Genomic DNA, 24,700 nt, shown 5'->3' on the forward strand with positions numbered 1-24,700 from the left:
GGGGGTCCACTGTTTGAGTTCATTTTCCTGCTTTCTTGCAAGAGCGGAATGGAACACCGTAATCACAGGGTAAGTCCCAGAAGGGTAAAGCTCAAGCACCTTAGGGAGATGGAAGGTGCCCCGATTGAGAATGGAGAGGCCTGGGTTCCCCTACTAGCTGCGCTGTGGATGAGCCCAGGGCTTCGTTCCAAGAGGACTTGGTTCTCTTCTTTTCTCCATTTCTGACTGTATCCATCCTGACTGCTTGGAATGCATTCCTCCGCACCAATGACTCCCAAGCCATTTCTCCATTCTGCCCTCTCCCTGAAAATCCGAACAGTCAACTCAACATCTCCACTGAGATGGCTACTGAATACCCAGAGTCAGTTTGGCCAAAGAGCCAACTCAGGCCTCCTCCCCAGCCTGCTTCCCCGTCTCAGTAAGTGGCTTCACCATCGATCCAGGTACCAAAAACCAAACCAAACCCACTGCCACTGAGTCAATTCCAACTCATAGTGACCCAACAGGACAGAGTAGAACTGCCTAATAGGGTTTCCAAGGCTCTTTATGGAAGCAGACTGCCGCATCTTTCTCCCGCAGAACAGCTGGTGGGTTTGAATCATGGACCTTTTGGTTAGCAGCCAAGCGCTTGACCACTACACCACCAGGGCTCCTTTTTAGATCCAGGTAGTCGAGCCAAAAACCAGGATCCATCTGACGCCTCCTCTTCTCACACTCCATGTCCAATCCATGCCTCCGACGTAGATCCTGATTCCATTTACTTCTCTCAGTCTCACTAGTCTAGCCACATCACATTTCCCAAGCCCACTAAAAATGGCTCCTGACTGGTCTCCCTACTTCTATTCCTACAATCCATTTTCTACTCAGCAGCTGAACCGATGTTTTAAAAACATAAATCAGATCCCTTCCCTACTTAAGTCCATTCAGAGGCTTCCTGTTGCTCTTAAAATCCATCAAGATGTGGGTGGTTAATGCATTCAGCTGCTAACTGAAAAGTTAGAGGTTCAAATCCACCCAGAGGTACCTCGGAAGAAAGGCTTGGTGATTGACTTCAAAAAAATCAGTCACTGAAAGCCCTATGGAGCACAGTTATTCTCTGACACACATGGGGTTGCCATGAATCTGAGTCAACTCAACAGCAAGTGAGTTTGACTGGAAGGGCCCTAAAGAGTACGGCCTCACCTTTCTCCCTGTCCTCACCTCCACTCTGGGCTGGGTCGCCATCTCCAGTTACATGAGCCTACCTTCCTCTCTCTGGATATAATAAGCTAGCTTTCACTTTGGGATCTTAGCATCGGCTGTTTTTCCTCTTCCTCCAAACACTCACGCAAGTAGATTCTTCTTATAATTCAGGCCTCAGTATAAACATCATCATGCTCACCACCCACCCTCAGTAGTCCCCAGTCACTCTCTGTCCCATCACCCCAGTTTATCCTCATTATTGCACTGATATTTTCTTGGCCTTGTACTGGTTTATTTGTTAATTTTATTTCTTGTAGTTGTCTGACTTCTGTCTTAGAATGTAAGCTTGGCGAGGACAGAGTCCACACCAGCAGCATAAAGAACATTATCGGATGCAACAGGAGATCAGTAAATGCTTTTCTGAATGAATACATAAAGTAAGAAACCATTACGCTCCCTAAGCCTCAGTCTCCTCAGCTGTAAAATGGGAATATCTGTGCCAAGTATCACTGAGACAGTGAAGTGAGGGGTGGTGTGCGTGGAAACCCTTTGTGAGCGCCACATCTCTGTGTAGATGTAAAGTATCTAAAACTGGTTGCTGTCGAATTGACCCTGGCTCATGGTGCCCAGTGTCGGTCAGAGCAGAACTGTGCTCCATGGGGTTTTCAATGGCCACTTTTTCAGAAGTAGATTGTCAGGCCTTTCTTCCGAGACACCTCTGGTAGACTCAGCCCTCCAATCTGTTGGTTAGCAGCTGAGTGCGTTAACCGTTTGTACCACCCAGGGACTCATGTAATGTATCAGTATTGTGGTAACCAGAACACCAAAGCAAAACCCTCTGGCCCCTGAAGTAAAGCATGCTAAATAAGAAAGCTCACCTGCACAGCAGTTTCTGAATAAGCCTGTATAATAAACGTGTTCTCTCTTCCATGTCTGTGCTGGATACTCTCCGTTTCTCCCTCTAGAACCATGCTCCACTCTTCTGGCCGCCTCTGTGTCCTGGAATCCCATGCCCTCAGGGTACTGATGGATTCAGCCAACGGGTGGCACCAGTAGGAGACCAGAGGGCAGGAGGAAAGAGAACTGTCCTGGTGTCCTTGTGCTGCCATAACAGAAATACCACAAATGGGTGGCTTTCAAGAACAGAAATTTATTTTCTCACAGTTCTGGAGGCTCAAAGTCCAAATCAGGGTCTCAGATGTGGTGATCCCTTCTGTGAGCCTCTTTCCTAGTTTCTGGCTTCTTCTGGCAATCCTTGGTGTTGCCTGGCTTGTAGCCGACCCTCACATGTTGTCTGTCTTCCTGTGTGTGTGCGTGTGTGTATGTGTACCTATTCTAGTGTTTTTATAACTCAAAAGTGATTAAGCTTAGGATCCACTCTAAACTCTAGACCTCAACTGATTGATTATATTACATTAGGGTTTAGCAAGGAAAGTGATAATGTTACAATATATTATAGAAGTTAATCTGCTTTACCCAAGGCCAGCTGATCTAATCACATGTAACTACTCCATGACAACAACTAAACTAGCGCTTGGCCAAACAACTGGGAACCAGAGCCTATCCAGGTTGACACATAAAATTAACCATCACGAGAGGTCACGGTATTTACTCCCTGAGGGGCCTCTGTCTGACCGTGGCTGTGACCTTCTACTGAAGGCCAGATTTCTGCCCATCCACCCTCTCTTCCAGCTACCACTTCCTCTGGGTTCTCATAACCACTCCCTCTTCCTACCCATTGGACCTAACAGTAGAAACTACCTTTAACTGTTGCTCTAGCTCCAGGCTGCTTGTGGGTTTCCCTTAACCCTGCCCACACCTTTGTTTAGAGAGTCCTCATTTTACTCTCCCCAACTGTGGCACTTAGGGGGGCCACCCACTCCCTGCCAGGCCCCTCACTGATGCAGTAGCCACATCAAGAATGCTTTCTGTAATAATTCTTCCTGCTTGTGGTTGTAGCCTTTATACTTTCCTTTTTTATTCCTTTTACCATCTGACATCCCGACCTTCTGCCCCTCAGCTCTAAGATCACCCATTTAACCACAGAGGACCAAAATCATCTAGAAGCTTGAAAGATAAAATGTGTTCAACGTCTTGAAAGTGAATGGCAGTCTGTTTGGGGAGAGGTATTTCTTCCTTTTTGGCTGGATGAAACCCTATTCTTTGTCTCCGGCCTCTGCACGCAGGAGGCGTGGGCACTTCTAGCCAGTGGGCTTACAGCAGCTGGCGTGCGCAGCTTGTGGTATCAACATTGGGCCTGTGATTATTACCCTTACTATGAGATTTCTAACAGATGAAAACAGTTCTTTCCTCAAAATTTGCTCCTTAATAGAGTGTCTTTTGTCATTTTCAGGACCTTAGGGGTGAGGGACTATATACAGAAGTAATTAGATGTCTGTGAAATATGAGTGTTGTGTGTGTGTGTGTGTGTGTGAGTGTGAGTGCATGTGTGAGCTGAGTGTGTGCTGCCTCTGTGCGTGTGGGTGTGTATGTATGAATGGGGGGTGTGTGTGTGCGCATGTGTGAGCTGAATGTGTGGTGCTACTGTGTGTGTGGGTAGATATGTGTGTAAGTGTGTGCACGTGTGAGCTGAGTGTGTGCTGCCTCTGTGTGCATGGGGGTAGATATTTGTGTGAGTGTGTGCACGTGTGAGCTGAGTGTGTGCTGCCTCTGTGTGTGGGTAGATATGTGTGTGAGTGTGTGCACATATGAGCTGAGTGTGTGCTGCCTCTGTGTGCGTGGGGGTAGATATTTGTGTGAGTGTGAGTGCATGTGTGAGCTGAGTGTGTGCTACCTCTGCATGTGGGTGTGTGTGTATGAATGGTGGTGTGTGTGTGCGCATGTGTGAGCTGAATGTGTGCTGCCTCTGTGTGTGTGGGTAGATATGTGTGTGAGTGTGTGCACGTGTGAGCTGAGTGTGTGCTGCCTCTGTGTGTGTGGGTAGATATGTGTGTGAGTGTGTGCAAGTGTGAGCTGAGTGTGTGCTGCCTCTGTGTGTGTGGGTAGATATGTGTGTGAGTGTGTGCACGTGTGAGCTGAGTGTGTGCTGCCTCTGTGTGTGTGGGTAGATATGTGTGTGAGTGTGTGCACGTGTGAGCTGAGTGTGTGCTGCCTCTGTGTGTGTGGGTAGATATGTGTGTGAGTGTGTGCAAGTGTGAGCTGAGTGTGTGCTGCCTCTGTGTGTGTGGGTAGATAGTGTGTGCACGTGTGAGCTGAGTGTGTGCTGCCTCTGTGTGCGTGGGGGTAGGTATTTGTGTGTGTGTGCATGTGTGAGCTGAGTGTGTGCTGCCTCTGTGCGTGTGGGTGTGTATGTATGAATGGGGGTGTGTGTGTGCGCATGTGTGAGCTGAATGTGTGCTGCTTCTGTGTGGGTGGGTAAATATGTGCGCGAGTGTGTATGCATGTGTGAGCTGAGTGTGTCTGCTTCTGTGTGTGTGGATAGATATGTGTGTGTGTGCACGTGTGAGCTGAGTGTGTGCTGCCTCTGTGTGTGTGGGTAGATATGTGATTGAGCGTGTGTGCATGTGTGAGCTGAGTGTGTGCTACCTCTGCGTGTGGGGGGTGTGTATGAGCAGGTTAACGTGTAAACGCACAGCATCTGCTGCTGGGCTAGGACAGGGAAGGGTTAAGAAGAGGTGGGCCGTGAGGGGTGGAGAGGAGGAGGAAACCTTGTCCATCAGGGAGGTGACAGAAGCTGAAATGAGGGACTGAAGGGGTGAAGAGAAGAAGAAAAGCCCTGTAGGCCCTGGAGCCCTGTCTCCCTCCCTCAGAACCTCCCTGTTCCAGTGTGTGGGTGTATTATTGATCCCCAAGCCTGGCCTACACTAACCAGAAAAGTCCAATGTAGCGGTCAATATTTTAGACCCCAAAGCTCTCTCGGTCTCCAGTGGCTGGCTTCACCTCTCTTTCTAGTCCTCCCAAGCCATGCCTGAATCCCCTACCTAAATGCCTGAAGAAGAAAATGAATTCAGGGTTTTAGGCTACATCATGGCTGCTCGCTGATGATCAGGGCATGGTTTCCTGTTCTCCAGGGCCCTCGCCAGCCCTCAGCAAGGTCAGAGCACACGGGACTGGCTCCTGCCACTCCTGACACCGCCTCTGTTTTGTGGAAATCAACACCTCCCTACCCCCATGCTGCACAGCCCTCTGCCTTTAGAGCTTGTGGCACTAAGGGAGAGGTCCTAGAGAGGCGAAGCAGCTCACAGTCCCCTGAAAGAGGTGGGGAGTGGCAGCAATGGTGGCGTGCCACTGCCCCACACACTGAGCCTTTCTGGGTTTGGGGGCCTTCACTGAAGGCAGCTGGCAGGGACCCAGGATAGCGGCTTGCAGCAGAGGTGGAGCAACTGCCAGCTGGCACTGTTCAGCGCCTGGTCCTGCAGACTGACCCCACGGTGCATGCGCCTACCTGAGGCCGACTACAGGGCGGGCTCGCAGTGATGCCAGGAGTGACCATGAGCCCAGGTGGAGAGCAGGGTTGGAGGGAAGGGCCCATACACTGATGCTGGGAAATATGAGATCATTCTGAAAGTCTCTGAGATCATTTCCCTATAGCCCTGAGCTTGGGACTTTGATTTGGCCCCTGGGGTCTGGCACAGTGTTTTGCACCTAGGTGATGCCCAGTACATGCTGGTGGCTTTAGCCCTTCTGGGGCTCTTTCCTTTTGCAGTGACTTGCTGTTCAACCCCTTGACCCAGACATGCATGCTAGATGCCACCGGGTTTTTGTTAGTGGTTATGCCTCCGGCTGCTCTGTTAGAGCCCTCAGCTCTGCTTCCAGTCCTTCCCTCCTCAACAGAACAATTCTCACTGTTTCACATTGATCCTAAGTGCCTCCTTGTCTGGGGACCTTTTCCAGACACCAAGTCAGTGGAATTAAGCATTCCCCTCTCTGTGACCCCATACAAGAAAAAAACTAAACTCGTTGCCATCAAGTCAATTTGGACCCATGGTGACCTCATGTGTTGCAGAATAGAACATTTTCTTGGCTGTAATATATATATATTTTTTTTTAGAATTGTGATTTTTTTTTTTTAGTTGTACTTTAGATGAAAGTTTACAGAACAAACCAGCTACTCATTAAACAATTAGTACACATCTTATTTTGGTGACGTTGGTTGCCAATCCCACGACATGTCAACACTCTCCCCTTCTCAACCTTGGGTTCCCCATTACTAGCTTTTCTGTCCCCTCCTGCCTTCTTGTCCTTGCCCCTGGGCTGCTGTGACCATATAGTCTCACTTTGTTTTATGGGCCTGTTTAATTTTTGGCTGAAGGGTGAACCTCAGGAGTGACTTCATTGCTGAGCTAAAAGGGTGTCCAAGGGTCATATTCACAGGGTTTCTCCAGTCTCTGTCAGACCAGCAAGGCTGGTTTGTTTTTTTTTTTTTAAGTTAGAATTTTGTTCTGCATTTTTCTCCAGCTCTGTCTGAGACCCTCTAGTATGATCCCTGTCAGAGCAGTTGGTGGTGGTAGCTGGGCACTGTCTAGTTGTGTTGGACTCAGTCTAATGGAGGCTATGGTAGTTGTGGTTCATTAGTCCTTTGTACTAATCTTTCCCTTGTGTCTTCGGTTTTCTTCATTCTCCCTTGCTCCAGACGGGGTGAGCCCAGTGGAGTATCTTAGATGGCTACTCAAGCTTTTGAGACCCCAGACACTACGCACCAAAGTAGAATGTAGAATATTCTCTTTATAAACTATATTATGCCAATTGAGCTAGATATTTCCCAAGACCATGGTCCCCTCAGCCCAGTAATTTGGTCCCTTAGGGAGTTTCGATGTATCTATGGAGCTTCCTGTTGCCGTTGAGTTGATTCTAACTCATAGTGACCCTATGACCAGGTGAGTTGTGAAATGACATCAAGGACATCATACGTGAAGAAAGCAAGAGGTCATTGAAAAGACAGGAAAGAAAGAAGAAACCAAGACGGATGTGAGAGGAGACTCTGAAACTTGCTCTCAAACGTCGAGCAGCTAAAGCAAAAGGAAGAGATGATGAAATAAAAGAACTGAACAGAAGATTTCAAAGGGTTGCTGGAGAAGGCAAAGTATTATAATGACTCTGCAAAGAGCTGGAGATAGAAAACCAAAGGGGAAAAATACTCTCAGCATTTCTCAAGCTGAAAGAACTGAAGAAAAAATTCAAGCCTCTAGTTGCAATAGTGAAGGATTCTAGGGGGAAATATTAAACAACGCAGGAAGCATCAGAAAAAGATGGGAGGAATACACAGAGTCTTTATACCCAAAAGAATTAGTCGACATTCAACCATTTCAAGAGATAGCATATGACCAGGAACAGATGGTACTGAAGAAAGAAATCTAAGCTGCACCAAAGGCATTGGCAAAAAACAAAGCTTCAGGAATTGATAGAATATCAATTGAGATGTTTCAACAAATGGATGCAGCACTGGAAGTGCTCACTCGTCTATACCAAGAAATATGGAAGTCAGCTTCCTGGGCCAACCGACTGGAAGAGATCCATATTTATGCCTATTCCCAAGAAAGGTGATCCAACCAAATGCGGAAATTATCAAACGATATCATTAATATCACACGCAAGCAAAATTTTGCTGAAGATCATTCAAAAGGGGCTGCAGCAGTGTATCGACAGGGAACTGCCAGAAATTGAGGCCGGATTCAGAAAAGGACTTAGAACCAGGGATATCATTGGTGATGTCACATGGATCCTGGATGAAAGTAGAGAATACCAGAAGGATGTTTGCCTATGTTTTATTGACTATGCAAAGGCATTCGACTGTGTAGATCATAACAAATTATGGATAACATTGCCAAGAATGGAAATTCCAGAACACTTAATTGTGCTCATGTAGAACCTGTACATAGATCGAGAGGTAGTTGTTCAGATAGAACAAGGGGATACTGATTGGTTTAAAGTCAGGAAAGTTGTGTGTCAGGGTTGTATCCTTTTACCACCCCTATTCAATCTGTATACTGAGCAAATAATCTGAGAAGCTGGACTATAGGAAGAAGAATGGGGCATCAGGTTTGGAGGAAGACTCATTAACAACCTGTGTTATGCAGATGACACAACCTTGCTTGCTGAAAGTGAAGAGGATTTGAAGGGTTTTTTTTACTAATGAATGTCAAAGACGACGGCCTTCAGTATGAATTACACCTCAACATAAAGAAAAAAAAATCCTCACAACTGGACCAATAAGCAGCATCATGATAAAAGGAGAAAAGATTGAAGTTGTCAAGGATTTCATTTTACTTGAATCTACAATCAACACCCATGAAAGCAGCAGTCAAGAAATCAAGATGAGGGAAGGGAGGGAGGGAGAGGGATATTCACTAACTAGATTAAAAAAAAAAAAAAAAAAAATTTTTTTTATTTTGATAGTAGACAAAAATTTTTTTAGGTGAAGGGAAGGGCAACACGTAACACAGGGATAGTCAACACAACTGGACTAAACCAAAAGCAAAGAAGTTTCCTGAATACAACCAAACACTTTGAAGGCCACAGTAGCAGGGACAGGGGCCTGGGGACCGTGGTTTCAGGGGACATGTAGGCCAATTGGCATAACAAAATGTGTTAAGAAAATGTTCTGCATTCCACTTTGGTGAGAGGCCTCTGCGATCTTAAACGCTAGCAAGTGGCCATCTAAGATACATAAATTGGTCTCAACTCACCTGGAGCAAAGGAGAATGAAGAACACCAAAGACACACGATAAATATGAGCCCAAGAGACAGAAAGGGCCACATAAACCAGAGACTCCATCAGCCTGAGACCTGAAGAACTAAATGGTGCCCTGCTACTCCTGATCACTGCCCTGACAGGGAACACGACAGAGAATCCCTGATGGAGCAGGAGATCAGTGCGATGCAGATCTTGAATTCTCTTAAAAAAAAAAAAAAAAAAAAAACAGGCTTAATGGTCTGACTGAGACTGGGGGGACCCTGACAGTTATGGTTGCCAGACCCTTTGATAGCCCAAGATTGTAACCATTCCTGAAACCAACTCTACAGACAGGGATTGGCCTGGACTGTGAGATAGACAATGATGCTGGTCGGGAGTGAACTTTGTGGCTCAAGTGGACACATGAGACTATGTGAGCAACTCCTGGCTGGTGGCAAGATGAGAAGGAAGAGGGGATACAGGAGTTGGTTGAACAGACACACGAAATACAGGGTGGAGAGGAGGAATGTGCTGTCTCATTATGGGAAGAGCAGCTGGGAGTCGACGGTGGGGTATGTATGGCTTTTTGTATGAAAGACTGACTTGATTTGTAAACTTTCACCTAAAGCACAATAAATAAATTTTAAAAAAAAAAAGAAATAAAAAGATGCATGCAAATCTGCTGCAAAGGACCTCTTTAAAGTATTGAAAAGCAAAGATGTCACCTTGAAGACTAAGGCACACCTTACCCAAGCCATGATATTTTCAGTCACAACATATACATGTGAAAGCTGGACAAGGAATAAGGAAGACCAAAGAAGAATTGATGCCTTTGAATTGTGATGTTGGTGAAGAATATTGAATATACCATGGGCTGCCAAAAGAACGAACAAATCTGTCTTGGAAGAAATACAACCAGAATGATCTTAGAAGCAAGGATGGCGAGACTGCGTCTTACATACTTTGGACAAGTTGTCAGGAGGGGTCAGTCGCTGGAGAAGGACATCATGCCTGGTAAAGTACAGGGTCAGAGAAAAAGAGGAAGACCCTCAACAAGATGCATTGACACAGTGGCTACAACAATGGGTTCAAGCATAACAAAGATTGCAGGGATGGCGCAGGACTGGGCAGTGTTTCGTTCTGTTGTGCAGAGGGTCCCTATGAGTCGGAACCGATTCTACGGCACCTAACAAAAATAACATGGAACTTCCATGACTGTCCTTGGACAAGTTGTGCTGGCTTCCCCAGTATTGTGTACTGCCTTACCCTTCACCAAAGTTACCAGTTATCTATTGTCTAGTTAGTGTTTTTCCATCTCTACCCCTCCCCTTCCTTGTAACCATCAAAGATTGATTCTTTTTGTGTGTAAACCTTTTCATGAATTTTTATAGTAGTGGTCTCACACAATATTTGTCCTTTTGTGATTGACTTATTTCACTCAGCATAACACCCTCCAGACTCATTCATGTGAGATGCTTCAAAGATTCATAATTGTTCTTTATCGTTGTGTAGTACTGCATTGGTGTATGTAGCATAGTTTATCCATTCATCTGTTGATGGGCATCTAGGTGGTTTCCATCTTTTTGCTATTTTGAACCATGCTGCAGTGAACATGGGTGTGCCTATGTCATTTTGTGTGACGGCTCTTATTTCTCTAGGATATATTCCTAGGAGTGGGATTGCTGGATCATATGGTATTTCTACTTCTAGCTTTTTAAGGAAGCGCCATATCATTTTCCAAAATGGTGGTACCATATTGCGTTCCCACCAGCAGTGCATTAGAGTTCCAGTCTCCCTGCAGCCTCTCCAACATTTGTTATTTTCTGTCTTTGTTTTTGTTTTGATTCGTGCCAATAATGTTGGGGTGAGATGGCTCTCAATGTGGTTTTGATTTGCATTTCTCTAATGGCTAGTGATCACGTTTCCTTATGTGTCTGTTAGTCACTTGAATGTCTTCTTTAGTGAAGTGTCTGTTCATATCCTTTGGCCATATTTTAATTGGATTGTTTGTTATTTTGTTGTAGAGGTGTTGGATTTTCCTGTAGATTTTAGAGATTAGACCTTCGTTAGATTTGCCATAGCCAAAATTTTTTGTTCCAGCGTATAGGTTCTGTTTTTACTTTTTTGGCGAAATCTTTTGCTGAGCAGAAGTGTTTGATTTTTAGAAGATCCCAGTTACCTAGCTTATCTTCTGGAGTTTGTGCATTGTTAGTTATGGTTTATATCTTGTTAATACCATGCATTAGGGCCTCTAGTGTCGATCCTATTTTTTTCTTCTATGATCCTTATAGTTTTTGTTTTATATTTAGGTCTTTGATCCATTTTGAATTGGTTTTTGTATATGGTGTGAGGTATGGGTCCCATTTCATTTTTTTGCAGATGGACATCTAGCTTTGCCAGCACTATTTGTTAAAAAGACTGTCTTTTCCTCTTGGCTGTAATCTTAGTGGAACTAGGTCACCAGGCCTTTCTTCTGCAGTACCGCTGGGTGGGTCCGAACTGCCAACCTTTTGGTTAATTCAAAACCAAAACCAATCCCAGTGCCATTGAGTCAATTCCAACTCATAGCAGCCCTATAGGCCAGAGTAGAACTGCCCGTAGAGTTTCCAAGGAGCACCTGGCGGATTTGAACTGCCGACCCTTTGGTTAGCAGCTGTAGCACTTAACCACTACACCACCAGGGTTTCCTTTTGGTTAATAGTTGAGTGCAAACCATTTGTACCACTTGGGGACCTTCTATGGCTCCATAGCACACCACAAACACTCCAATTACAGCCCTTCCAACATGCTACTGCACCTATTTAAGGCCCGCCTTGTCTTACTCATCATTTCAGGTAAATGAATAAAAGTGTTCAAGTCGGTAATAATAACAGCACCAGTATTTACTGATCACTTACTATGTGCTGAGAGTCACGGGGCTGAATCCTTTTCAGACATTATCCTCATGTCCACTTGTCAGATCATACTTCTGTCATATCTTATTAGACAAGGAGGCTGAAGCTTGGACAGGGCAAGGCACACAGAGATCACAGAGCAGGTGGGAAGGGGAGCCCCAATACACACCCAGACCGTTTGCATCCTAGCCATCTCCTGCTGGAGAATCAAGGCTGAGGGTTTGGCTGTAGCTAGGCTGGAGAAGAAGAGACCTTGAGGCTTTTCTAATGTTTTGCCTCAAGAACTGGAAATTGATTTGGGAGTAGGCAAGTATGCTGATGGAGAAGACCTCAGACTGACTTTGAAAGAACAGGCTCATCTATTTGGATGAAATGGAGGAACTTGAAGAAGCCAAGCTAGAACAGTCTCTGAACTGTCCAGGAGGCCTTGCTGGCTAGTGGACCAGAGAATTAATTAATTGTGTCCTTTTTAGGATACGATTACAAGTTTGGGATCTCTGACTGAGAGATCAGCCTCAAGCCAGATTCTAGTTTGAGTGGGTGAAAGGGTTGTGTACGGGTCGTGTAAGGGAAGGTGAAGACCCAACACTCGGTGGCGTATCGGAAAGTGCCAGGAACTGGACTAGGTGTCTTTACCTACATTTCTGAGGTAGATTCTGTGATTGGCCTCATTTTGCAGATGAGTAACTGGGGCTCATCCAAGGTGATGTTCTAGCAAAGGGCGGAGCTGCAATTTGAACTCAGGATCTGTTTTATTGACTATGCAAAATCATTCAATTCTGTGGATCATAACAAATTGTGGTTAACATTGCAAAGAATGGAATTCCAGAACACTTAATTGTACTCCTGCAGAACCTGTACATAGACCAAGAGGCAGATGTTCAAAGAGAACAAGGGAATACTGCATGGTTTAAAATCAGAAAAGGTGTGCGTCAGGGTTGTATCCTTTCACCATATTTGAACAAGCCTGTCTTGGAAGAAGTACAGCTAGAATGCTCCTTAGAAGCAAAGATGGTGAAATTTGTCTCAGCTGCTTTGGACATGTTATCAGGAAGGACTAATCCCTGGAGAAGGATATCATGCTTGGTAAATGAGAGGGTCAGCAAAAGAGAGGAAGACCCTCAAGGGGATGGATTGGCCCCGGTGGCTGCAACAGTGAGCTCAAACATAGCAACGATTGTGGGGGTGGTGCAGGACCAGGGAACGTTTCTGTTGTGCATAGGGTTGCTATGAGTCAGAACTAACTCAACGGCTCCTAACAACCACAATCTGTCTGATTACAAAGACCAACTTCTTTCACTCAAGCTGGAGCTCTTCTCTGATGAAGATCTGGGGGCAGGCTCTAGGGAGCTGGAGCTGCAACACCAATGAAGTCTTTGATCAAGAGCCTTTGCATCCTGGAAGCTGCTTGAACCCTGGCTTGCTCACACACCCTGCTGTGGGCACCCTTGCCCATTCCAAAGCAGTGGCAGGTCTCCAGTGCACTTTGCAGACTTTAATTAAACCTTAAAGCCTGCGGTGGAAGTGCTGTGAGTACTGTTTATCTAATAGTGTTGTTAGGCTGAGCTGGTGCCAGAAGTGACTGCAGCCTGAGGACCTGGTGTCTTAAAGGATATTTCTTCACTCTCCTCTCCCGCTCCCCTTGTCCCCACAGATTAATTTATTAAAATATAAAATATTCATGAATCACATGTCAGATTCAAGTTTGCACACAAGATGAACATCAGACAACACTAACCAAAAAAACCCAAACCCGTTGCTGTTGAGTCAATTCTGACTCATGGTGACCCCCATGTGTTACAGAGTGGAACTGCTCCATAGAGTGTTTGTGGCTGTAATCTTTACGGAGAAGGAACTTGTTTCACAATGGCTAAGTGCTCAGCTGCTGACCAAAATTGCAACAGTTCGAACCCATCAGCAGCTCCGTGCGAGAAAAGACCTGACAATCTGCTCCTGTAAAGGTTAGCCTAGGAAACCATATGGGGCAGTTCTAATCTGTCATATAGGGTCACCAGGAGTCAGGTTGACCTGACTGCACACAACAACAATCTTTACAGAAGTAGATCACCAGGCCTTTCTTCCACAGCTCCGCCAGTTGGGTTCAAACTGCCACTTATTCAATTAGTAGTCAAGCATAAAGCATTTGTGCCACCCAGGGACCTTAGACAACAATGGAAGGTAATAAAGTCCCTGATGTCTTGCAGCCATGGGGTTTGCTCCAGCCCCCTCCGCCCCAGCACTCATAGTCCTTAAAACAGGCTGATGCCCTCTGGTGGATGTTAGATCCCTGTTCGTCCCAAAAGCAGCAGTCTGCTCACTTGTTTTACATTCCTGCCATTGGGTTCAGTGGAAAGTGGTCATCAACTGCAGCCACCCTCCCGGAGCAGAGACCACACCCCCAGTGGCCGGGACCCTTGGCTTCGCCGTTGAAGCCTAATCAATGTAACTGTGTTCAGCCTTCCCTTTAATAAGCCGATTGTTGTGCTAAATCCTGTGTGCTGCCATCTCGCCCTAGACGCCTTTGATTGACAAAACTAATCTCTCCCCCACCCCCACGTCTGCACTGCCCACATCCTCTTGCAAATCATGTACTCAGCTGCCAACAGTTAGATGGAAGATGGGATTGGGATGCAGAAGGGTTATGAGGTTATGAATCAGTCGTGGGGGCTTGGGTGAGATAACAAACCGGGGAGCGCACCTCAGACACCTTGCCACAACTTGCAAAGCCTCCCGGTTGATTTATGAGTTGGTAATAACCTTGCCTGGTCTCCTGCCCCCTATTCTGTTACATAATGTGCAGGGAAGCTTTAAACTTCAGGGAATGGGGAAGAGCAGAGCCTGGGAGAGGGAGGGGGCTGCGGGAGAACGCCCACCAGTGGCTTCCCAGGAGCTGATTGTCTTGCCTGCTGCGTGGGCTGTGGCTCGCTGCGGGGCCCAGGTGCCATAGGCCACGTAGGCCAGCAATCAATGGGTCTGGCCTGGGGGAAGACACCTGGGAGGCAGTCCTGGGGGGCCCTGGTTTGTGGCTGGATACGCGTGACGCTTGGGTACCCCTGGGTCCAAAATCATATTTGATGTGTCTGGATTTAATTCTTCCAACCTGTTCAAAACCAAGTCAGAGTGACCCAGGGACCTTTCTGTTAAGAAGGGAAAATCCCTCGCTGGCCCACAGCCAGAGACAAGGCGCTTGCAGACTGCAGTCTGGCGGTGAGTGGAACGGCAGGGACAGGCTGGAGAGGTGTGAGGGGCAGGGGGTCTTTCAGCCCGAGGAAGAGAGTTGAAGATTTCACCTTTGCTTCTGCTCCCCATTACCTTCCAGTGGACAGTTGAAGTTTAATAAAGGAAAAAGGAAAGCTTCGAATTATTTTTTTTTTAATATTTTTTAAAGCACACACTTGTCAAGATTTTTTTTTTTTTTTTTACAAGAAAAGATGTAATTTTGAGAGAAAAAACCATGAGTGAATGAAAAACTCTGAGCCTTTCCTTGAAAACAGTGGTTGCAAAATCCCTTTCAAGGTCTGGCGTTAGTTTGTGGTGATGTTTTCGTCAGCTATCAAAAAAAACGAGAAAGTGTAAATGAATATGTACATATATCGGATGGATATGCATTATCTGATGTATATTTGTACATAACTATGAGTTGATAACATTTACTCAAGCCTCAGCCATGAGCTTGCCCTGTGCTGAGTACCGGGAAGAGGACAGCATAACAGAGTGCCTGCTCACTTGGGCTGTAGCTGGGAGGGAGAGGCAGACATTGATCAAAAAGGCGTCTAACTCCCAACTGGGAAAAGTGCTCCAAAGGGACGGAGCCCCATTCTCTCCAAGTGAATGGAACTTGTAGGAACTTGACCTAGTCTAGAGAGCAATGAAGACTTTCCCAAGGGCATTAGGACTGGAGGATGCGCAGGAGCTGGAGTCAACTAGGCCAGAGGTGAAGTGAAGACCCAAGAGTATTTGCACAGGCCCGGCAGTGGGTGGAGCACAATGCATTCTGGGAATGGAAAGACAGTCCAGTCCGTGTGGTGGAAAGAGAGAGCGGGGAGGAGAAGACGATGTAGAGACATCAGGGACCAGAGCATGCAAAACCAGAACAGGTGGTTGGCTTGTTAAATCTGACCGAATTACAGGGGTGAAGGTATCTGTTTTGCTTTCCACCTTGACCTCCCAAGAGATGAATGGCCAGAGTCACAAGGCCAGAAAAGCTGCTAGGCAGGGGTCCCTCTTCCTGTGTGAGGCCACACCGGGCTTCCAAAGTTTGCCTGTGCAATTCCTTCCTTTGTTTCCCCTTCTGTCCTTCTTGCTTTGCTACCCAACAAGCTGTCCATCAGCAAATCGTTTCCTAAAAACATCAGAAGACAGTTTGAAAATGTCTAAGGCCTAGAATTTAAAAGCAGGTGAATAATACAGGAATTCCCAGCTGCGGCTGTTTGTCCTAGCCATGCAGATGACTTGGTGAGACACTCATTTCTAAGATTAAAAAAAAACAAAAACAAGCCCCTTGCATTCCAGTCAATTCCAAATCATAGCAACCCTATAGGACAGAGTAGAACTGCCCCACAGTGTTTCCAGGGAGTGCCTGGTGGATTCGAACTGCCAACCCTTTGGTTTACAGTCCTAGCACTTAACCATTATGGAAACCGCCAGCATTTCCAGTTCTAAGATAAGGCCCCTGAAACACTGGCTGTAGTAGTAGCTAACATGTGTTGAACGTTTACTACGTGCCAGACACTGTGTTAGCATTCACGTACAGGATTCCATTAAACCTCACAGCCTGTGCAACATGTACTAATGTTATTGTCCTCATTTTCACATGAGGAATGGTAGACACAGAGCAAGCAGGTGGCCTGATAACAAGCAGGCCATTTCAGGAAAACCATGAGGCAAAGGGCTTTGTGTATGTGATCTGATTTAATCCTGTAAGTAAGCAGTGTTTACCCCAGCTGACACATGAAGAGATGGAAGTTGGGGTAGGTGTGCCTGGGGTCACACATGTTATAAGTGACATACCATGAGTTGAACTCCTGTCTGACTCCGAAGTGTTGGTGTATAAACACTCTGCCTTATTGCCTCGTATGCTTGGTAAGCAAGTGTTTATCTACTAAATTTGTCACACTTTTTCTTGGACAAGTGTGGGGGTCAGGTTGAATCAAACACTCCTCTGTCTGTAAACCCCGTAAAAGAATAAAACCAAACCCATTTCAAACAAGTCTATTCTGACTCATGTGGCCCCATATGTTAGAGTAGAACTGCTCCATAGGGTTTTCTTGCCTGTAATCTTAACAGAAGCAAAAATCCTAAAAAAAAAAAAAGGCCACTAAACTTTTCATCGTGCTGTTTCTTCCTTCTCCATTTCTTCTCCCTAACTGCAAGCTAGTCGTGTCCCCACCCTCCGATGCCCCGTTTCCTCTTACATTAAGCTTTCTCTGCTAGCTAATTGTCGCATTTAAGATTTTTTTAAGCTGAGGCATAAAAGAAAGGTCTAAAACTGTAAGGACTGCCCTACTTAGAATGTCCTTCCATTCATCTGCAAAATGGAGATAACAATAAACTGTTTACGTCACAGGATTATTATAGTAGGATCATTTCAAGGACTGGAATATAGAAAGTGCTCAATAAATGATTAATAACTAATCTTGGCAGGACTTATTATTGTCACTAAATTAATGTCTCTGCTTCAGAAAAACACATGAGCACAGAATATCACTTTTTCAATTTTTTCTGTATACTACTTGGAAAGTTATTCAGTGATAAAAGAGGCAGAATGGTGTAGTAGAAATAATATTTGGCTTGAGATTGCCTGGATTCCAACCCTGGCTCCAACAGGTACTAGCTATATGGCCTTGGGCCTTTCCAGGTCTAATCTTTAAAATTGGTATAATAGTCATTCTGTTGTACAGAATTATTATCAGGACGATACGTGATAGCAGAGGTCAAGCCCAGCTCTGGCTAATACTTATTGGGTACTTGGAGAATGTCACTCCCCCTTCGTAAGTGTTGACCTGTGCATGGTACCTATACAATGTGTGTGGCATGAAGCTGCCCTTTCCACTCGGAGGTGCAGCAGAGACCTTAGCAGATGGATGAAAACTCTTCTGGTCCACTGAGTCATAAGCTTGATTGAGGTGTCCTTGAGCTCACTCAGGGCAGGCAGGAACTGTCTTTTCTTTTGTTGGGCTCCAGATACATTTTGTTCAAGAGAAAGTGTTTTTCCCCCAATCATGAGGACTGGTAAGATACCAATTGCCTTAGTTATCAGTACTGTGATATACGATCTACCAAGTTTCACATGACTTGAAATTTGCAGGTCACTGGAACTAGTCTTTTATCAGCTTTGCATGATCTACTTTGGGCATATGTCATAGTAAAACCCAAAAAACCCACTGCCGTCAAGTCAATTACTGACTCATAGCGGCCCTGTAGGACAGAGTAGAACTGCCCCCGTACAGTTTCCAAGGAAAGCCTGGTGGGTTCCAACTGCCGACCTTTTGGTTAGCAGCCATAGCTCTTAACCACTACGCCACCAGGGTTTCCATGTCATAGTAAGATCATCTTGTCTGCGGGAAGCCCCAGGTCACCCTGCCAGGTGTTAAATTGTTGGAGAAGCTTCAAACACCTGAAGACAAAGCCTAGAACAGAACATTTTTAGAATAAGGGTCTCCCCCAAACCAGAAACAGAGCCACCTGAAGTACTGGATGATCCTTACCAGCTTACTCAAGTCCAGTTTATATTGATTTGGAGTTAATTACAACTTAGAAGTCACCAGAAGCTCACAGAATCTTACTCTACCCAAATAAGTAAGTAAGTAAACACGGGGGAGATGTTTAGGTCCTGTTTGGTCCAGGACAACGGGTGAATGAACAGCCCTTGTAGAGTCTACAGGGGCAGGCAGATAGCCACAACAAGTGACCAATTTGAGGCCCACAATCAAGCCTCCTATTCTCTACTCCTCAGGAAAAAGACAGCCTTGAGAGTTCTGCCTTCTTCACTGCTCTCTGACCTTTGCCTGAAGAGCAGGTCCTGGGTGAAGCAGGAGGTAGTGCAAAGCGATGCCTCCTGGCAAAGCTTGGTCCATGCAACCCCTCATCCTCCATACCCTCTATACTTTGGTCTCAAAAGCCAGTTCTTCCCTCTTTTCTTTAAAACAAAAAGTATTTTTCTCTGTATACAATGATATTTTGTATGAACTTCAAATAATATAGAAATGTGTTGGTGGTGTTGTTAGGTGCTGTCAAGTTGGTTCCAACTCATAGAACAAACACTACCCAGTCAGTCCTGTGCCATCCTCACAATTGTGTTAGGATGAAGCCCATTGTTGCAGCCACCGTGTCAGTCTGTCTTGTTGAGGGTCTTCCTCTTTTTCACCGACCTCGACTTTACCAAGCATAACGTCCTTCTCTGGGGAATGGTCCCTCCTGATAGCATGTCCAAAGTACATAAGTCTCACCATCCTTGCTTCTAAGGAACATTCTGGCTGTACTTCTTCCAAGACAGATTTGTTTGTTCTCCTGACAGTCCGTGGTATATTCTTCGCCAACACCATAATTCAAAGGCATCAATTTTTCTTTGATCATCCTTATTTGTTCAACTTTTGTATGCCTATGAGGCGATTGAAAACACCATGGCTTGGGTCAGGCACACCTTAGTCCTCACAGTGACATCTTTGCTTTATAACACTTTAAGGAGGTCTTTTGCAGCAGATTTGCCCAGTGCAGTATATCGTTTGATTGACTGCTCCTTCAGTGGGCATTGATTGTGGATCCCAGTAAAATGAAATCCTTGACAACTTCAATTTTTTCTCCGTTTATCAGGATGTTGCTTATTGGTCCAGTTGTGAGGATTTTTGTTTTCTTTATGTTGAGGTGTAATCCTTACAGAAGGCTGTGGTCTTTGATCTTCATCAGTAAGCGCTTCAAATCTTCACTTTCAGCAAGCAAGTTTGCGTCATCTGCATATCCAATCCTGATGCCATGTTCTTCTTCATATAGTCCAGCTTCTTGGATTATGTGCTCAGCATACAGATTGAATAAGTATGGTGAAAGGATACAACCCTGACCTATACCTTTCCTGATTTTAAACTACTCAGTTTAAATATATTTATATTCTACTAATTATATATATAGATAGATATACACAGATATGGAGGAAAAAGTTCTGCAAGTATATTTAAACTGCTAATTTTAAGTTATTTTGGGGAAAAGGGAGCATCAAATAATACAGAAATGTAAAGAATAGAAATTCCCTGTAATTTGATACTCCCCTTTCCCCAAGATAGCCTAAAATTAACAGTTTAAATATATTTCCAGAACTTTTTTCTCCATATCTGTGTATACTATACATATATAATTAACCCACCCAATAATTAGTAGAATATAAATATTTTTTTTGATGTTTGATGTATATATACTGTTCTCACTATGCTTTTTCACTTAATATACTGGGTGTTCAATAAATACTTATCGTATGAATGAGTCATAATTTATTCAGACCCCTACTAGGGAACTTTTGGATTATTTCCAAACAGCCCTTCAATAAACATAATTATATATAAAATGTTGTTGTTGTTAAGTGCCGTTGAGTCGGTTCCAACTGATAGCAACCACATGTATATAAAATGTATACTTGAAATTCATACATGCAACACATATCCAAATATGTGAAACATAATGCACACTTAGATAAATAGATGCTGCCATTGAGTCAACGCTGACTCCTGGTGACCTTAGGTACAACAGAATGAAATATTGCCTAGTGTCATCCACATGATTGCCAGCATGTTCGAGTCCATCCTTGCGGCTATTGTGCCAATCCATCTTACCAAGGGTCTCCTTTGCCCTCTCTGGCTCTGTACTTCACCACACATGATGTCCTCCTCCAGCAATGGATCCCTCCTGATAACATGTCCAAAGCAAGTGATTCTTACAGTATTTCGTTGTGGTCCATAGGGTTTTCATTGGCTAATTTTTGGGAGTAGATCACCAACTTCCAGGTCTGTCTTAGTCTGGAAGCTCTGCTGAAACCTGTCCACCCTGGGTGACCCTGCTGGTATTTGAAATACCAGCAACATAGCTTCCGGCATCATAGCAACGCTCATACCACCACGGTACAACGAACTGTGGAATGCATACCTACATATGACAGATATTTACTTACACTAATAAAACACTCTTGCAGTGCCGAGGTGTTTCATGTGCTCTCTTGTGCTTTTCATGGTGTCCTTGGAATATATGTCGATAAATTAACCTCAAAAAGAAAACTTCCAGCCAAGCATTTTGGAACCTTGGGAATAAGGGGTGAATATGTACTCCATTTTATTGGGATGTACTCCTACTATTGCTTTATTGGCTTTAAGTCCTAGGCAGAGCAGTTTGCCTAAGATAAGAACCAGAATCTAACCAAAAACAAAACAAAACCACTGCCACTGAGTCAATTTTGACTCATAGCGACCCTATAGGACAGAGTAGAACTGCCCCATAGGGTTTCCAAGGAACGGCTGGTGTATCCAAACTGCTGCCCTTTTGGTTAACAGCCAAGCTCTTAACTGCTGCACCACCAGGGCTCCAACAAAAGGGCAACAATTCATTTTAGATAGAATAGAAAATAATCTGCTTCGAATTCTTACTTCAACAAGAAGGAAAGAATGATCGGGAGCTGAAGAAGAAAAGGAGAGAGAAGAAAGAGAAATTAGAAGACTAAAAATGCTTTCTTGTGCTGGTTACTTGCACTGTATTTGCCTGATTGTACAGTGTAATAATTACAGATCTTTTAAAGAACATAATATTATGACAGCTTTCCCTTCCTTACTTGTTCCTGGGGCTAAACAAGCCACAGTTTCCTTGCTGCCACAAGGTTGGAGGTGGCCACTCTTGAATTACCCACTGCCATGGAATCGATTCCAACTCATGGCAACCCTGTAGGGCAGAGTAGAACTGCCCCATAGGGATGCCAAGGAGCACCTGGGGATTCAAACTGCCAACTTTTTGGTTAGCAGCCATAGCTCTTAACCACTACACAACCAGGGTTTCTGCGCTCTTAAATTAGTCCAACCAAAAAAAAAAAAAGTTACTATCAAGTTGACTCCAACTCATGGTAATCCAGTGTGTGTTAGAATAGAGCTATGTTCCACAGAGTTTTCAATGGCTACTTTTTCAGAAGTAGATGATTGCCAGGCCTTTCTTCTAAGTCACCTCTGGATGGACTCAAACCTCCAACCTTTTAGTTCACGCCTGAGTGTGTTAACCATTTGCACCACCCAGGGACTTCTGAATTAGTCCAAGGAAACCTGAAATAACCCAGAGCCCTGAGAACACAAATGCCTACCAGCCCCTACTTGTTGTGGGTTGCTGAAATCCAAAGTGCCCACAGCACATTGGAGATGGTGCCAGCATGAATGCTCTGCAGATTGAGTGCAGTGGGGCCAGGCCAGCTAGGGACAGTCACACCAGTGTCCAGATGAGAAAAGGGACTGCCAGGGCACAGTGCAAAGAAAAAAGGAAAAGAGTTTGTGACTTCCTCTAATTAAAAAAAAAAAGTATTGAAATGTGAGCTTGGGACCCTGTGAGTGCAGACCGGGGCCTGGTAGACTGGGAATGAACAATGAGGCCCAATACAGAACACATAAAGCCAAAGGGGACAGAAACCCAGACAGTGGGCTGAAGGCGAGGGTTGGGGTGGACAGGGGAGCGGATATGATAGCAAGGAAGGAGTTTCAGTGTGAATGAATACTAATTAGTGACATGGATATTAATGATGACAGTAATTAACAGGGGAAAGGAAGGGCTGTCATTGTCCCAGGGTGAGTAATCAATCTTGGCAGATGATAAATAATGGTTCAGCGAGCTCAACAGAAAGATAATCCGCCTGCCCCGGGGAGTGCCGGAGCTGATGCTGCCAACCTCTCAGTTTCTAGGCAACCCACAAAAAAGAGCTAGTTTTCTTTTGAGGAAAAAACAGGTTAGAGCCTGTCCCCCACCCCCATCTTGGGATTATAGTTCTTATTTGATTTCTGCGTTGTTCTTTATTTCGTAGGACAAATGTTGAACTTGTACAATTTGGAGGAAATGGACACACATGCACACACATTTTCTTTCTCTTAAAGAATGTGAGTGAACAGGAAGGAGTGTTTTGGGCTCAAAGTTTAGCTCATAGATGCCATCCAGGAGCAAGAGTGGGCAAAGGCATGGAAGTCCTGCCTTCGGGGTTGAAATGCAGGGGGCTTGCAAATTCTTGTCCGTGGAGGCTGAACCTCAAAGGAGCATCAGGAAGAGTAGGATGGGGACCTGGCAGTCTTATTGTGCAGGGTTAATTCACCTTCCAGAGAGCCAGGCAGGAACCAAAGGTCTAGGCACTCAGGCCTGTATGGATCCCACTTCCAGCCACCAGTCAGATTTCTAGGAAAATTGATTTCTGGGAAAAAGGCAATAGTCACTAAACCCCTCTGTTGAATCCCATCCTTCAGCTGGGAGTCCAGCCGAGGCAAGCTATTGGCAGGCCCTCTCCCTCACATCAAGGCCTCAGACCTACAACGGGCATGGGAGATCTAGAAACATTGCCTTTTTTTTAAGCTGTTTTCATCAAGCATTCCATTCTGAGATGACAAAAAAAAAAAAAAATTTTTTTTTTTTTAGCTACCATCAAAGGTCTGTATTGGTTAAAAGTGAGATCTTTGGGTAACAAAGATGGGTTGACCAGAACTTCAGAACCTTCCGGAAAATTGGACTACTCTATTATCATGTGGGCTGTGTTGTCCTTAGAAGATTGAGCTCAGTTTTTGGTGCCACATTTTCAAAGGGAGGCAAACAAAAGGGAACATATGCAGAGGATTGTGACCAAAATGGTGAGGGACTCCAAGCCAGGAAAGAGCTGAGGGATCCAGGCATGTTTTGCCTGGAGTGGGGGAAATTCAGGAAGACATGGTATATATTAAAAGGACTGTCCAAATATTTGTCTCAAAGAAGAGGACTGGTTTTTCTGTGATCAGAGGGCAAAACTAGGGCCAAAGGGAAGTATATTAGTTTCCTAGGGATCCATAACAAAGTACAACAATATAGGTGGCTTAAAATGACAGAAATTTATTCTCTCAATGCCAGAATGCTGGAAGTCTGAAATCAAGGTGTTGTCTGGGCTATACAATCTGTAGGCTACAGGGAAGATCCTCCCTTGCCTCCTCCTAGCTTCTTGTCACTACCTCCATCTTCCCATGGCCATCTTTCCTCTGTGTCTCTTCTCCTCTTTTTATAAGGACACACTTATATTGGATTAGGACCCACCCTACTCCAGTATGACCTCTTATTCACTGATAACATCTTCGAAATCCCTATTCCCAAATAAGGTGACAGTTGCAGGTACCAGGAGTTAGGACTTCAGCATATCTTTTGGGGGGTGTAAAAATGGCATGGGGAGGGTTATAGTAGATAAGCTTTATGATTCCATCTGACTCTTAATGTTGTATTAGTTAAGGCAATACTAGGTGCTTAACAGATACACTCCAAAATTGCAGGGGTGTAACTCAACAAAAAGCTTATTTCTCAGTCAAGTCAGAGCCCAAAATTGGTGTTATTTTTCACGGTTATTTAGGAACCCAGGCTCCTTCCATTTTGTGGCTCTGCCCCTCCTAGGTCCTTAGGATCCTCTCCATTCAGCCAGCAGATGGTAATTAAAGGGCGGGAAGCTTGGAGAGTCACTTAGGAGTTCTTATGGTCTAGGCCTAGAAGGGGTATGTATCACCAGCAGAACTCGGTCCGCACCCAACCACAAGGGAGCCTGGAAATGGGATCTAGCTGTGGTCCAAGAGGAGAGGAAAGAGGTTTTGGTGAGCACGTAAAAGTTTCTGCCACTGACGCAGGGGCACTTTCATGTTGGATGGGCCCATGTAGAGGAAATTTAGATTTTCACAGGAGCTTCTGAGGTCACCTGTGTTGATCAGCCCTTGTCAGTAAGAGTAGGGAGCTGAAGAGGCCTCTTTCCTCAGGAATGGTCTGGGGGCCAGGC

General features: G+C 45.0%; 1 protein-coding gene across 1 annotated transcript in view; it reads left to right on the forward strand.

Moving 5' to 3' along the window:
* RGS6 (regulator of G protein signaling 6) overlaps window positions 1-24,700 on the forward strand; it is a 635,612-nt gene that overhangs the window by 507,545 nt on the left and 103,367 nt on the right. The gene's annotated exons all lie outside the window — the stretch shown is intronic.

The sequence above is a fragment of the Loxodonta africana genome, chromosome 10, assembly GCF_030014295.1.
Source record: "Loxodonta africana isolate mLoxAfr1 chromosome 10, mLoxAfr1.hap2, whole genome shotgun sequence".
Classification (NCBI taxonomy): Eukaryota; Metazoa; Chordata; class Mammalia; order Proboscidea; family Elephantidae; genus Loxodonta; species Loxodonta africana.